The sequence below is a fragment of the Pelodiscus sinensis genome, chromosome 12, assembly GCF_049634645.1.
Source record: "Pelodiscus sinensis isolate JC-2024 chromosome 12, ASM4963464v1, whole genome shotgun sequence".
Classification (NCBI taxonomy): domain Eukaryota; kingdom Metazoa; phylum Chordata; order Testudines; family Trionychidae; genus Pelodiscus; species Pelodiscus sinensis.
The window spans coordinates 13880004-13895051 of NC_134722.1; the positions used below are offsets into that span (position 1 = coordinate 13880004).

Consider the following 15048-nt stretch of genomic DNA (forward strand, 5'->3'; position numbering starts at 1 on the left):
TTTCAAAGCAACTGTTTCAGATTTGGTGATGACCCAGATGAACACACAGTGCATCTCTTTTGAAGACTTTCTTCACACCTTCAAAAGCAGGGGGAGGGGAAGAGCAACAACTTCCAACTGGCTCCAGTCAACTTCTGGTTCCACCGCAGGATAAAAGTAACTCCCACTTGAGTCAATAGGTGTTATTTACATCCTTAGTGCAACTGTAATCTGAATGCCAACAGAGATTTATTCTGATTTTAGGCACGTCAGAGTTGGCCTACTCTACTGTGATAAATCCATCTAAAATTCACAACTTCAGTAACATTAATAACGTACCTGAGGTCAGAGCCATTTTCCACTGTGTTATGTCAACAGAAGAGTGTCTCCCATCCACTTCCCTTATGCTTCTTGGGGAGGTGGAGTATTCAAATTGATGGGAGAGTGCTCTATTTAGCATATCTCCACTGATTTAGCATGTCTTCACCAGACCCACTAAAGCGACACTCACTGCATTGATCGCAGCAGTCCTGATCTACTTGCAAATGAATGACTCTATTTGGGACTGTCTATTCTATGAAAACTCAGAGATCGGGAGAGGTCCCGGATGATTGGAAAAAGGCAAATGTAGTGCCCATCTTTAAAAAAGGGAAGGAGGACAATCCAGGAACTACAGACCAGTCAGCCTTACCCCAGTCCTTGGAAAAATCATGGAGGGGGATTCTCGAATAATCCATTATGAAGCACTTGAAAGAGGGGAAGTGATCAGGAACAGTCAATATGGATTCATGAAGGGTAAGTCATGCCTGACCAATCTGATAACTTTTATGATGAGATAACTGGCTCTGTGGACATGGAGAAGTCAGTGGATGTGATCTACCTTGACTTTAGCAAAACTTTTGATATGGTGTTCCACAATATTCTTGCCAGCAAGTTAAGGAAGTATGGATTGGATAAGTGGACTGTAGGATGGAAAGATGGCTACATTGTTGGGCCCAACAGGTAGTGATCAATGGTTTGATGTCTGGATGGCAATCGGTTTCAAGTAGAGTGCCCCATCGATCTGTTCTAGGGCAGGTTTTGTTCAACATCTTTATTAATGACCTGGATGAGGGGATGGATTGCGGACGACACTAAGCTTGGGGGAAGAGGTAGATACATTGGAAGACAGGGATAGAGTCCAGAGTGACCTAGACAAATTGGAGGACTGGGCCAAAAGAAATCTGATGAGGTTCAACAAGTCCTACGCTTGGAACGGAAGAATCCCAAACACTATTACAGGCTGGGGACTGACTGGCTAAGTACCAGTTCAGCAGAAAAGAACATGGGAATTACAGTGGTTGAGGAGCTGGATATGAATCAACAGTGTGTTCTTGTAGCCAAGAAGGCTAATGGCATGCTAGGTAGCATTAGGAGGGGCACGGCCAGCAGATTTAGAGAAGTGATTATTCCTCTTTATTCGGCTCTGGTGAGGCCACATCTGGAGTATTGCGTCCATTTCTGGGCCCCCCACTATAGAAACCATGTGGATGCACTGGAGAGGGTCCAGCAGAGGGCGATCAAAATGATTAGGGGGCTGGAGCACATGACCTATGAGGAGAGACTGAGGGATCTGGGTTTGTTTAGTCTGCAAAAGAGAAGAGTGAGGGGGGATGTGATAGCAGCCTTCAACTTCCTGAAGGGGGGTTCCAAAGAGGATGGAGAAAGGCTGTTCTCAGTAGTGACAGATGGCAGAACAAGGAGCAATGGGCTCAAGTTACAGCGGGGGAGGTCTAGGTTCGATATTACAAAAAACTATTTCACTAGGAGGGTGGTGAAGCTCTGGGATGGGCTCCTTAGGGAGGTGGTGGAATCTTAAAAATCCCTAGAGGTTTTTAAGTCTCGGCTTGACAAAGCTCTGGCTGGGATGTAGTCAAGTTGGGATTGGTCCTGCTTTGGGCAGGGGCCTGAAGTCTCTTCCAGCCCTAGGATTCTAAGAAGACATACCCTCGGTCTCTGGAAGCATTAACTGCTCATATGTAAAATGAAGATAGCAACTTACTTCATCAAATGTGAACAGTGTATGCAAAGTGATGCTATATAAAAGCATGGAGTATTATTGTCAGTCAATGACAGAGATAGAAAGAGAACATAGTGCAAGGAGTTATAAAATGTCCTGAGTGAAATACACTCTACTCTAGCTGATTGGCCTGGAGACAGGGGAGCACCAGGGCCTCTGTGGGCCGGATCAACCCTCTTGGCAGGCTGGATCCAGCCCATGAAGGCCCTTTTGACCACCCCTGGACTATAGAATGGAAACATTTTGAAGCATCTTTTGGTATGCTACAGCTCAGTACATAGAGAAGATTTTAAACACATATAACAAGACAAGCATAAAGGTTCCTTAATTATACACAAAACATTGTTTTGATCCACATTGGAGCTATCCTGATATTTCTTAAAGTGAACCAAAAACAAATAGATGAAAAGGAACATCATAAATATTTGTCTTTTTCATAAGGTTCAGAGGGTTTGAGTGTCCTCAGCCATTATATTCATCCACCTAATTTGTTAATGGATTTATTTTCTCCAAATATGCACTTCAGTGAAATTCTGAATTCTGTCTTCACTGAATTCAACAGTTTTGCCATTGATATTAATGGCATCAAGACTACATGCCTTCTCCTAAACAACTCAATATGATTGAATAGTTAGGAGTGGGCTCTCCTATAGATTTGAGCTCTACATTCTAAAGAAGACCATCTCCCCCACTTAGACCCTTTTTGAGCAATTTAAGGTCTCTAGGATTTAGAGGGAGACAAGATAGAGGGAGCCTCTTTCCTGCACAGTTCACCAAATGCTCACAGATGAGCTGACGGATTTTTTAACTAACCCTACAACAGAATTCCCATGAGGGGTGGAGAAGAAGAGGTAAAGCTGAAGGTTAAAATTAAAAGTACCTACCAAGTACTTTAGCCAAGAATCCCTCAGAGTATAGGAGACCCTTGACTTGCAACACAATTTGTTCCAGAGGAAGCGTCGCAAGTAGAAGGTGTTGTAACTCGAACCCTCATTTACGGTAGGTGCCGTGCGCTGTCGTAAATGCGGGCTGAGGACGTAAGTCAGGGGTTTCCGGTCCCTTCCGCACTCACAAAAATGGTTGTAAGTGTGGGGGGTGAGAACTCAGGCAGTCGCATCTTGGGGCCTCCTGTATTGTTTTCCTTAGAAATGATAAATGCAAAGTTATCCACATTGTATAATTGGGATTCTGTTTTTCATATAAAATGATGGGGTCTAAATTACCTGTTAGCACTCAAAGAGATCTTGGAGATATTGTGCACGGTTCTCTGAAAACATCCACACAAAAAGCAATGGCAATTAACAAGTTAAGAGAACGCTGGTAATCATTAAGAGAGAATAAGGCAGAAAACCTATTGCCTCTATATCAGTGATACTCAATCTGGGGCTTACAAGCCACATGAGACTTGGAGGTGTAGCCTATTTTTCTTTAAGGCTCCCTGCTGGAATACAGGAGTTCATGGAGCTCTGGAGGAAAGGAGTCCCCACTCCTCCTCCACCTCCCGCACCTGCCACAGGCAGCTGATTTGCAGAGCTCCTGTAGGGCACAGGGCCAGATTAACTCAGGAGTTTTAGGGGCTGCAGCCCAGGGCCCTAGGCTAAGGCCGGGGAGGGAGACCTGCAAAAAGATCTCTGGGCCATCGGAAGTCCAGATCTTTTGCAGAGCCTCAGGCTGTGGCTACTAAAACACTTCCACGCACTGCTGCTCCCCCTGCTGGACTGGAGCAGTGGGATGATCAGGGGAAGCTCTAAAGCTCCATGTGTATGCTGCCATCACCTGCTGATATGGTGCCTGCAGGAGAGGACAGCATGCGGAACCACCTCCTCCCACCCGCATGCACAGGCCACTTCCAGGAGTGGGGGGAAGCAGGGTAAGCAGAGGGCCCACTTCAGTACCACTGTGCCACCCAATGGAAGCTGCCCAAGGTAAGCACCCAACATCCCATCCCCCTGCTCCAGCCCTGAGCCTCCTTCCACACCCTAAATCCCATCCCAACCTCCTGCCCTGAGACCCCTCTTGCAATTCAAGTTCCTTGGTGCCAGCCTGGAACCCCCGCGTGTACCCAAACTCCTCATCCCCAAGTCCAGTCTAGAGTCTGTACACCCAATCAGAGCCCTTCTCCCCTCCCACACCCTAACCCTCTGCCCCAGCCTGGAGCCCCCTCGCACATTCCCAACCCTTCACGTAAGTAAGTTAGCTAAATTTAGCTGTGGCGTGGTCTGCTTCTGTTAGTTTTTGATCATATTTATACTTATATAAATATTATTACATGTGTGCATTTGGTGGGGTGGCCCACAGGGCATACAGTAGTCATGCGGCTCTTGATTAATGGTGATTAAAAATATAGGTCCTGAGTTACTTAACTCAGAGCTCTATATAAACCCACCTCTTGAATTCAGCATACAGATGTAGTCTCTCCATTTCAAAAGAGATATATGGAATTGGGAAAGTACAGAAAAAGACAACCTCAAAAATAATTAGGGGTATGGATCAGCTTTCATATGAGAACGGATTAATGAGACTGGGACTTTTTAGACTTTTTAACTTGGAAAAGACGACTGGGGGAGAGGGGAGAATATGATACCAGTCTATGAAATCGTTACTCATGTGGCGAAATTAAATAAGGACATGTTATTTACATCTTCTCAATACACAACAACTGGGGGGGGGGGGTCACAAAATGAAATTAATAAGCAGCAGGTTTAAAATTAACTGAAGGAAGTATTTCTTCACACAATGCATAGTCAAGCTATACAACTCTATGAAGTATTGTGAAGGCCAAGAGTATAACAGGATTCAAAAAGATCTAGATTAATTCTAGAGATGCAAAACCATGCTCAGAAGTGTCCCTAGCCTCTGTTTGTCAGAAACTGGTAAATGGGTGATCTAGATCATTTGACGATTTCCTGTTCTGTTCATTCCCTCTGAAGCACTTGACATTGGCCACTGTTCAAAGACAAGATATTGGTCTAAATGGACCATTGGTCTGACCCAGTATGGCTGTTCTTATGTTCTTAGAAAACAAATATTAAGAAGCTTGTAAATCAACAGCCACTGTTCTACTTAAAAAAAAAAAAGTCACAAGCATTGCAGAGAATACAAATGCCCTACAGTTAGCCAGAAAATGGAAATCCGTTCCCGGGGGGGGGGGGGGAGGAGGGGGGAGGTGCTATTGAAAAGCAAATTTTGTCGTGAATGGGAGGAAAAGTCAAAAATATGATTTTTCCCTAAGGGCAGGTTTTGTATAAAAATCCTGCCCTAAGAGAACTAAATGTGGATTTTGTTGTTGTTGTTGTTTTGTTTCCAGGCTACCAGCCTGAAGGCGATACTTGATTTCACTTTCATCCTGCAGGTAGGAAAGGGGGGGGGGGGAGTGGGGGAGAGGCTTCCATGCAAGCAGCCAGAAAGTCACAAAATTTCCATGTGCCAGATTAAAAAAATTGAAATTTGTAAACAAAGCTGGAATTTTTCCATGGGAAATTGGTATGGGTTTTTGCGAGAAAATTATTCGGATGGAAAATTCCTAACCTACTCTAAAATACACAGCTAAGGTTTCAGACAACCCTGATGCTATAGTGCTATTGACTTGTAGGGATATGTATAAACTAGAGATGTAAGCAAGCAGTCGACTACTCAGCTACCCCATAAGCATAAGCAGAGTGGCCCCTTATTGACTAATCGTATAGTCGACAAACTGTATTGACTACATGATTAGCCAAATAACTGCAATTTAACATCCTTAGTATAAACAAGGCACCATAGGAAATAAATCCTGCTCTGGTGGACAGATGAATTGATTCATCCAAAAGATCTTTTCCATTTCCATGTCCCAAAAAAGATATTATTATGTTTTAATGTTAATAAGCATAAAAACCTTTCCAAGTCAAATTATTTTGAAAGATGACATTTGACAAGAAAAGTCCAGTTCCTCCAAGGCACACAGACAAGTCTTTAACCCTTTCATAACAATTGAATACAGTGAGAAATGTAGTTTAGATTAATTCATTTTTAGTACAAAATCACAGGTATATTATTTCAGGGTTAGAATTAATTAAAAAACAAGCACAGGCATACAGTTAAATCCCATTCTTTGTGAAAAAGATTCCATTACAAGAGTAATCATTATTGAACCTTTTAGTCAAGATGTAATTTCTTACATGTTACAAGAAGTTTGGCATGCATTGTGAATTTCAGCCAAGGTTGATAAAGTTCAATAACTTAACTAACCAACCATGTGTACTACTCATTACAGAAGTAATAAATAGATTCATCAAAATGGACATGAAAAAAGCAATATGAAAATCGGATATCATTTCTAGTCTACCTCATAAATGAGCTTTTCTGACTAATGAAATTTACTCATTAACTGTTGTGAACTATAATAATCATCAAGGAAGAGCCATATTAAAATTAAGCAGTGCCTTGTATTCAAATAGATTAAGCCACATAAAGGAATATACTCAAAAAAGGAATATACTCAAAAAAGGAATACACATGATACACTCAAAAAAGTTCTTTAATATAAACAATCTTACGCAGCAAGATTTTATTTAAAAGGATGGTAACAGCTCCATCATATTAAAAGGTCTTTACCACTGTAACTAACACTTTGATTAAACCCGTTTTAAAAAGCCGTTTGCTCCTTGCTATTTTCAGTCATTGCAATTCATTTTGATAGATGAATGGTAATAAGTGGCAATTCATAGCAGGTCCAGATACCTGAGGTAATCCAGTTGGCCAGCCACTGTGTGGACACACACAGACTTTTCATCCTGTTGGCTGTACTGACAAGAAGGGGAGACGACTTGCAGGACAACCTAGTATATCCCAGGTAAAAAGCCCCCCGAACATTTAAGTTATATAGCCACCTCTCTTCCTCTGTCCTTTGAGATCTGGGGCAGAACACAGGCAGGAAGATGTCCTGGTTCATGTGGAAGGAGAACACAACCTTAAAAAAAAGGCTGAGTGGGCCCAAAGTTGGACCTTGTCCTTGAAGAAAGAATTTACAGAGGTTCTGGGGTCAGAACCCAGATTTCTGAAACACACCTGACTGACGTCACAGTAACCAAAAATACCATTTTCTAGGACAACTGGGAGAGGGAGCAGGTGCCAAGCTGTTCAAAGGATGACCCAATGAGCTCGGAGAGGACCAGGATGAGATCCCACTGAAGGACAGGGTCCCCCATCTACAGACAGAGTCATTAAGACCCCGCAGGAACCAGACCATCATCATACTGAAACACTGTCTGCTCCTGAATCAGCCCATGGAAAACAGAGATGGCCGCAAGATGCAATTAAATGTAAGTGTGTGAGAGACCTTGGCATCTGAGCTGTAGCAGGCAATTGAGAACTGATTGCCCCATCACCTTTTCCATGGAGATACCTTGCTCCAATGTCTAGTGGGAGAACCTTAGAATCATAGAATAATAGGACTGGAAGGGACCTCGAGAGGTCATCGAGTCCAACCTTGTCTACTTTGCTTGGTAAATCAGTCTCATGGAAGGTTTCCTGCTTCCCAAAAGGACATGCTGGACTTCTCCTGAGCAGATATGCTCTGCCTCACTCAACCATGAAGCATCCATGCTTCAGGTATGCAAGGTTGGGTAAAGGCACATCTGGGATGGTCACTGGGCAATCTACGCCCTTCATCTTTCCCTTGGCGCTGGGATCTGGAACAAGACTGATGGCCAAGGAAAAGAGAGTGCAAGAAATACCATGACAGACACCAGAGAAAACCAAGGCTGATATTCCATGAAGCAGTACCAAGGTGCACATTCCTCAGCAGCTCTGTGCCACCATACCAATGAGTTCTGCCTTCATCCCACATCAGGAAACTGGAGGGGTGTTTGCAATGCCTGCCTATCTGCATATCTGAGACTTGATGGCTTTGCACAGAGGAGTGCTGGCATGATAGATTCCCAGGCAATGGACCGTGCTGTTGGGAAGATGCTCTCAAGGGACCCAACAAAGCCTTGCCTAAAGATTGGGTCACCAAGTCCTTTGTCTTTGAGAACAGAGAAGAAATCCCCCTAGGTAGAAGCCTTCGCCTTCCTCACCGGAGTTGGCAAGTGAGAGTGGTGCCAACTGGCAGATGGCACTGACAGGGCACTCTGTACCAAGGGCACAGTATTCTAGGTTGAGGCAGGCACCCTCTCCCCTGTCGGGGGCAGTGCCAATAAGCAAATGTTCCTCTCTTTTTCGGTTCAGGACTTGAACAATGTGCAAATTCAGCTCTTATCACTAATGCTCCCCTCTCTGAAACACCATAGGCAGTTGTCATAGAGGTTGGTAACAGGCATTAGATGCCTATACAAAATATAGATGGAAGCTTGGGGATTGGAACAATATAATGAACATTAACCTCATTAACAGTTAGTTTAGTTAAACTATTGAACATCTATCTACAAGAGTTGCTAAATTGAGAAAAGTTAGTGATGAGCTGAGGGTGGGGTGGGCATGCAGTAACCTTTATACCAGCATTTCCCGAACTATGGGCCGCGGCCCGTTACCGGGCCGTGGGGAAAAAAAATACCAGGCCTCAGCATGGCTGGTGACTACTGGCAGGGCCGGCCTCAGGCCGATTCGGGCCCCGCGCCCCTGAACCCGGAAGTGCCAGCTGGGTCTCTCCCCTAGTTCAGCCTGGCGCAGCCCCTCCCCCCCCCCGTGTGTCCTCCCACCCCGCCCCCAGAGCATCCTCGCCGTGCGCGGCTCCTCCTCACCGCCTGCTGCTGCCCATGTGCAGCGTTGCACGTGGGCGGGGAGGACGCCCAGGCTTGACGTGATGTCACGGCCCGAGATTTTAAAAGTCTTCAGAGGCACGTGGTGGGGCCACGCTGGCTTGGGCTGCCTCTGGCCCCACAATGTGGAAGGCAGAAGGTAGGGAACGGGCTTGGGCGGAGGCAAGGAAGAGGCAGAGGCGGGCTTGTGCGGAGGGGGAGGAGTGGAAGGAGAAGGGGCTTGGGAGGGGAAGGGACCAAGGGACAGGGTGCAGGAGAGAGACACAAATGCCAGGGGGCCAAGTGCAGACAATGAGGGAAAGGGCAGGAGGGGAGGTGTCAGTGGGAGGGGGGACAGGGTTATGCTGGGAGAGGAGAGGAGAGGAGAGGAGAGGAGAAGGGCATTGGGGGCTGGAGGGGGAGGTGCTGGGAGAAGGCTTGAAAGAAGGGGTGGGGATGGAGCAAGTGATGTGTGAGGGTACAGAGGGGCAGGAGAGGATGGGGCAGAGAGTGCTGAGGGGGTGGGTATCAGGGAAAAAGAGGGCAAAGGGGGCAGGAGCAGTAAGGGAAGGGGGAGGCACCAGGAGAGTGCAGGGCTAAGGGAAGGTGCAGGTGCCAGGGGATTCTGGGGTGAGGAGGAGGGGAGAGCTGGCCACCAGAAGCAGCACTGGATGGGGGAATGTGGGCAGGCTGGGGAGACTGGGAGGCCGATGGAAGCAGGGCTGCCGGGGGGTGCGAGGTTGGGGGCAGGGAGCTGGTCGGGGAAGATGGGGGCGGGAAGAAGCAGCGGCCTCTGGAAGGAGGGCTGGATGCAGGCAGTGGGGCTGGCCACGGGAGATTGGGAGGAGAAGTGGACCTGGCTGCCCGGGAGGGGGTTAAAGGAAGTGGGGCTGGCCAGTGGCACAGCGGGGGAACCAGGGGGGAGGAATGAATCGGCCTGCAGGGAGTGGGACTGACCTGGCCATATGTAGATCTTGGGACGCTGCCCCTGTTCCTCCTTTACTCCCCGCATGAGTTAGTCCAGCCTGGGGATTCTATTGTCCCCCCTACACACACACTCCCCTCGAGTAGTTGCGAACTGTCTGGCTGGTAGACACACTCATGCAGCCTGAGCACATTTACCAGCCAGGCAGTTCGAAACTACAAACTGATACATCTAATAATACAACAAATTACCTAATGAGAAAATACCAGACATGTTATATGTCTGGTATTTTCTCAGTTTGTTTTTTATGTGTTTATATTTTTGGGCTGCAAAAAGCAGTATTGGAAAAAAAAGGGTTCCAACTAAAGTAAAAAGTTTGGGAAACCCTAGTCTAACCAGCTCTCTGTCGGTCTTACAGTCCATTTATCCAATCCATATTCCTTAACTTGCTGGCAAGAATATTGTGGGCGACCATATCAAAAGCTTTGCTAAAGCTGGCACCGGGGTTTTGGGAGGACCAGAAACAACTTATTTGAATGTTCATCATTTGATTAATGAATATGCAAATAAACATTACCAGTCCTCCAAAAGTTCGTGAATGGATTTTCTGGTCCCCATGTCAAAAAGATTGGGAACCCCTGCTTTATACCATGCTATGGTGGCACTACTCTAGGGGTCATCAGAGACACTACCTTATGAATGCTGCTCAGGGAAAAACTTCCAGCACTAGTGCATGTGGCAAGCACCTGCATACTAATGTGAAATTGACATGAGCAATCACCCAAAGAACGATGAACGAGAATACTCAAAACACTAGCAGACATACAGTACTGAACGTGACTGCATTATTAGAGATATCAGGACTAATTTCTCACTCCTTACATCTCTGCTTCAATAGTGCACATGGAGAATTTGAGAAATGAAGTAATTACAGGCAGTCCCCGGGTTACATACAAGATAGGGACTATAGGTTTGTTCTTAAGTTGAATCTGTATGTAAGTCGGAACTGGCGCCAGATTCAGCCGCTGCTGAAACTGACCGCCAGTTCTGACTTACATACAGAATCAACTTAAGAACCCCAGGCGTCCCCAAGTCAGCTGCTGCTGAAACTGATCAGCAGCTGATTCCAGGAAGCCCGGGGCAGAGCAACTCTGCCTCGGGCTTCCTGTAGTCAGCGCTGGTCAGTTTCAGCAGAAGCTGACTTGGGGACGCCTGGGGCAGAGCAGCTGGGGTGCTGCTGGGTTGCTCCAGTAGCGCCGCTCCTCGGTACTACTGGACCAACCCAGCAGCACCCCATCTGCTCTGCCCCAGGTGTCCTGATTCAGCCGCTGCTGAAACTGACCAGCAGCGGCTGAATCAGGACCTGGGGCAGAGCAGCTGGGGTGCTGCCGGGTTGGTCCAGTAGTGCCCAGAGCGGCGCTGCAGGACCAATCGGCAGTGCCCCAGCTGCTCTGCCCCAGGGTCCAAAACAAAAGCCTGGTCTGCTGGGGGGGCACACTAGCTGCGCCCCCCCCCCCAGCAGACCAGGGACATGGGGAGCAGAGCCGCAGCGGCAGCGGGGTCTGGCAAAGTCTCAGAGGCGTGGGACCCCGCCGTGGCTGCAGCTTCAGTCCCGGTGCCTGTGGTCTGCTGGGGACGGTCTCCAGCAGACCAGGGGCACCGGAGCAGCTTACGAACGGGGCTTTCTCGCCCGGAGCTCACAGGTAGCAATCCGCCACCTCGACCTCCGGGTTGAGAAAGCCCCGTTCGTAAGACATAAGTCGGATCCGCGTAAGTCGGGGACTGCCTGTACATGAAAAATAAAGAATGGTATATGCTTACCAGAACACAGACCCAGATTGTGACAGTCGTGTGAGTGAGTGAGTGAGATTTTTTGTATGCACAACTCCTGCAACCATCTCCTATCTCTGCATTAAACAAACAATATCCACTGTTATCATTCCTATCTCTAGTTTCTTGTGGTAGCAGTGATCAACCCACAAAGCCAATAAGAAAGGCTACAAGAGTAAGCCACCATAACTAGATATATAGTCAACAATTACAGGTGATGGCACAGGAGCCATCTACTGATCAAAAAGTCTCCCTTCTTCCTTCACCCCACAACAATAAAATTCATTGCAGATTTTATCACCTGAAATTAAGAGATTGAGTTAGTTGGCAATGTAGTTCACACATTTGTAAAGGCTGGGACACTCCCCAATTGTTTTATCCAAGTTACAAAACATGTAGTTTCATCTTAGGCTAATCCCAGAAGAAGAAAGGAGCAAGAGAAAGACTTGGAGAATGCGGAAAAAAAAGCACAGATGGAACAGTGTAGAGCCAAAACTCCCTCCTCTGGATTTTGCAGGACCTTTACTGCAGCAGAGTTGTGCTTCAAGGCCCGCTGGAATAGGCAAGTGCTGCCTCTGAGCATTGTGCTTAATTAGGCCCTAACTCCCACATGTCTTCTTTACTCCTCCTCTGAAGAGGCCTGGCCCGGCCCGCACTAAAAAGTTAAGTTGACCCAGCTATGTTGCTCAGGGGTATAAGAAAATCCAAACCACTAACTGACATAACTAAGATGACTGAGTTAAGCCAGAAGTAAGTAGATGAACAAATTCTTCTGTTAGTCCAGCTACCACCGCTCAGGATCCTCTCAGTATACATAGTGTCCACACTGAAGCATTACAGCAGAGCAGATGTAGCATCTCAAGTGTAGACAAGCCTTACATCTTGACGGCACATTATTCTGAGTGATAAATGACCGGGCCTAAGCACCTGGATTGGTCTATATTGGATGTAAACATCCTCATAGCAAACCTTTACTGGTGTTACACTGTCCTTATGCGTTCTTCTAGTCTCACCAGAATGACTCGGAGGACATAACCCTCTGTGCTAAGATTCTTTCCCAATCAATTGTGGGAAACCATGTCCATCCTTTGGGGGAATTATGGCAAGGGCACTGGAGGATCATCAACATTCAAGTATGATGACTGTAAAATGGGAGGACTCCATCCAGAGTTAAACTGGAGTCTCTGGATTTTAACCTATACTCCAGGTGGGTAAATTAACCCAGTCTTCAAATACAGCTTAGAGGGTTTTCTGTGAGGATGGCAGAGGGGCTAAAACACAGGTAAGAAACCCAGTTTAATTATGCAGCAAGGGAATACCCCCGAAGGCACTGTAAGTAGTGGAAGCAATATGCAAGTAACTTCTCTCAGTGTTTGCATTTGATTATAGCAAATTAAACCAAAACCATTTTATCAGCTAATCTGCATTTAAAAAGCCCTGCTGCATGAAAGGCTGCATTATGTGACTGGTGTGCATTACATAATATCAACAGTACAAAGCAGACCAAAAACAAAGAAGATCCATGCAAGAAGATCCTTAACTAAAATACTCTTATTTTTCACTACAGCTGAACAACCAAGCCTGAGTGCTTCTTATTCCTTTCAAAGTCTTATTTCTCTCCCCGCCCCACATACACTTAAAGTACTATCTGCTTGCAAAAAAGATTGGTAAAAATCAAACACCGACTATGAAACAGACTCAAAAGCTATGCAACAAATCTGAAAAGGAGTCTGAAACAGGACAGCATGTCTAGTGAATCTTTTATAGAAGAAGTTGTATGCTAGTTCACAATCATTTTAGCTACTATTTCACCTGGAAACAAATAAAAAGAGAATAAAGACATAAATTAGAAAATAAAGCAATGTCTGTGTTCAGAGAGAAATGCATGCAGGCTTACATAGATTAATAAAAGTGTTTCCTCTTGCTCCAAAAGCAGAGGTGAGCAATTCCTTACTAATTCAGACAAGGGTCTGCATGGGCTGAGACCACCAAGAGCTATGTAATACAGTGAGGCAGTAAACATACTTAAGGAATCAGACCAATATCATTAACATAATAGTCCTCACTGGTATTTATTGGGTCTGCTTTATTCCTCCCATATGATCTGGATTTGACTAAGGACACTGTCATTTGTACTGTCTAGTTAGGACTCAACATCATACACACTACACAGACCAATCACCAGCCATTCAGAATAAGAGCATTATGCCCTCTGCTGAAAGCCTGAGCAAGCTCCCATGTCTGGCATATTTCTCAAAGTGATCTTTTTGGGCAATACAGAACACATTATTTAACCTGTGATTTATGAAGAATAATAATCAAAAGGACATGTCAGTGGGTATTTTAATTCACACTTGCTTTCCGTCCATAGATCCAAGAAGGATGAAGCAATATTCAAGAGCATCAGAGCATGACCCACATATAAAGTGTACGTTTCATACAGGAGATTGTATACTATTTCCCACCTATATAGGAAAGCTTTCTGGTGAAAGAGGTAACTGCTGAGTACCAGAGACCCAAAAATGTCTCCATAAGCAGTTTAGAAAGCTGTTTAAAAAAAGCGAGCAAAACCACTGCATTAGCCAAGTGTCTTAAAGATTGTAAAGAGGATGAATGCTACATGCCTGCCCTTACATGAAGCTCCCTTGGATCCACCTGTACAACAAATTGCCTTTGGCCTCAATCCTGCAGTATGATGGTCCAGCACACAAGCATCATTTTACTAGAGCCGGACTCTTAGTTAGCTTTTGTCCAAATATACAAGCTTTAGATATAGAAAGAGAAGAGACCCCATAAAGCCTCTTGAAATTACAATACCTTTCTGTCTAAAACTGTGTTATGACAGTAAGCTTTGGGACCTCTTAGGACTAAATGTAAGCACTCTGTGTCTGTCTTTCATAAGGTTGCCATGTCAGAATGCTCTCCTTTTAGCTGGTGGTAGCATTGCAAACAGACCCTTTCCAGTGCTCCTGAAAAATATTTGTCCAAGACCCTTCAGCTAGCACCACCCATCTTCTGAAGTAATTTATTAATTTGGACGGCTCAAATTATGCAAGCAAGGTCAGGACCATAATTCAGTAGCTTCTACCTTGTGTGAACCCAGACTCCTCATCTGTCGAACTTCCTTTACACTGGAGGGCTCTTAGGCTTACCCCTAGCATTCAAATAGCCTCAACAAAGGACCAAACAATGTCAAACTACCCTTGGCTTCTCTCCCATTTCCCTGTCCCTTATACAGACTAATGACCCCAGGAGTGATCCTCTGGGCTCTAGTTCCCTGCTCCAGAGAGTACTGTGGGAAAATGTCCTTTCCTGCAGCACCTTGCTGCAGACCCTGCCCCCCCCTTTCTGCTCTGGGCTTCCTCTCTTTATGCAAGGCAACAAGCTCATTCCTCATCTGGGACTCAGGGAGAGGGAAGAAGAAATGGTGCAGACCCAATTTCCAGGTATCTTAACTGAGTTGTAGTCCATGTTAGCTCTTCCATCACATGTGTGGGATATATAATCCATAACAATCTGTTCATTAGAAATTCAGAGGA

The 15048-nt window shown here is 45.7% G+C and overlaps 1 protein-coding gene across 5 annotated transcripts in view; it reads right to left on the bottom strand.

Moving 5' to 3' along the window:
• WWOX (WW domain containing oxidoreductase) overlaps nt 1-15048 on the bottom strand; it is a 789098-nt gene that overhangs the window by 743562 nt on the left and 30488 nt on the right. The gene's annotated exons all lie outside the window — the stretch shown is intronic.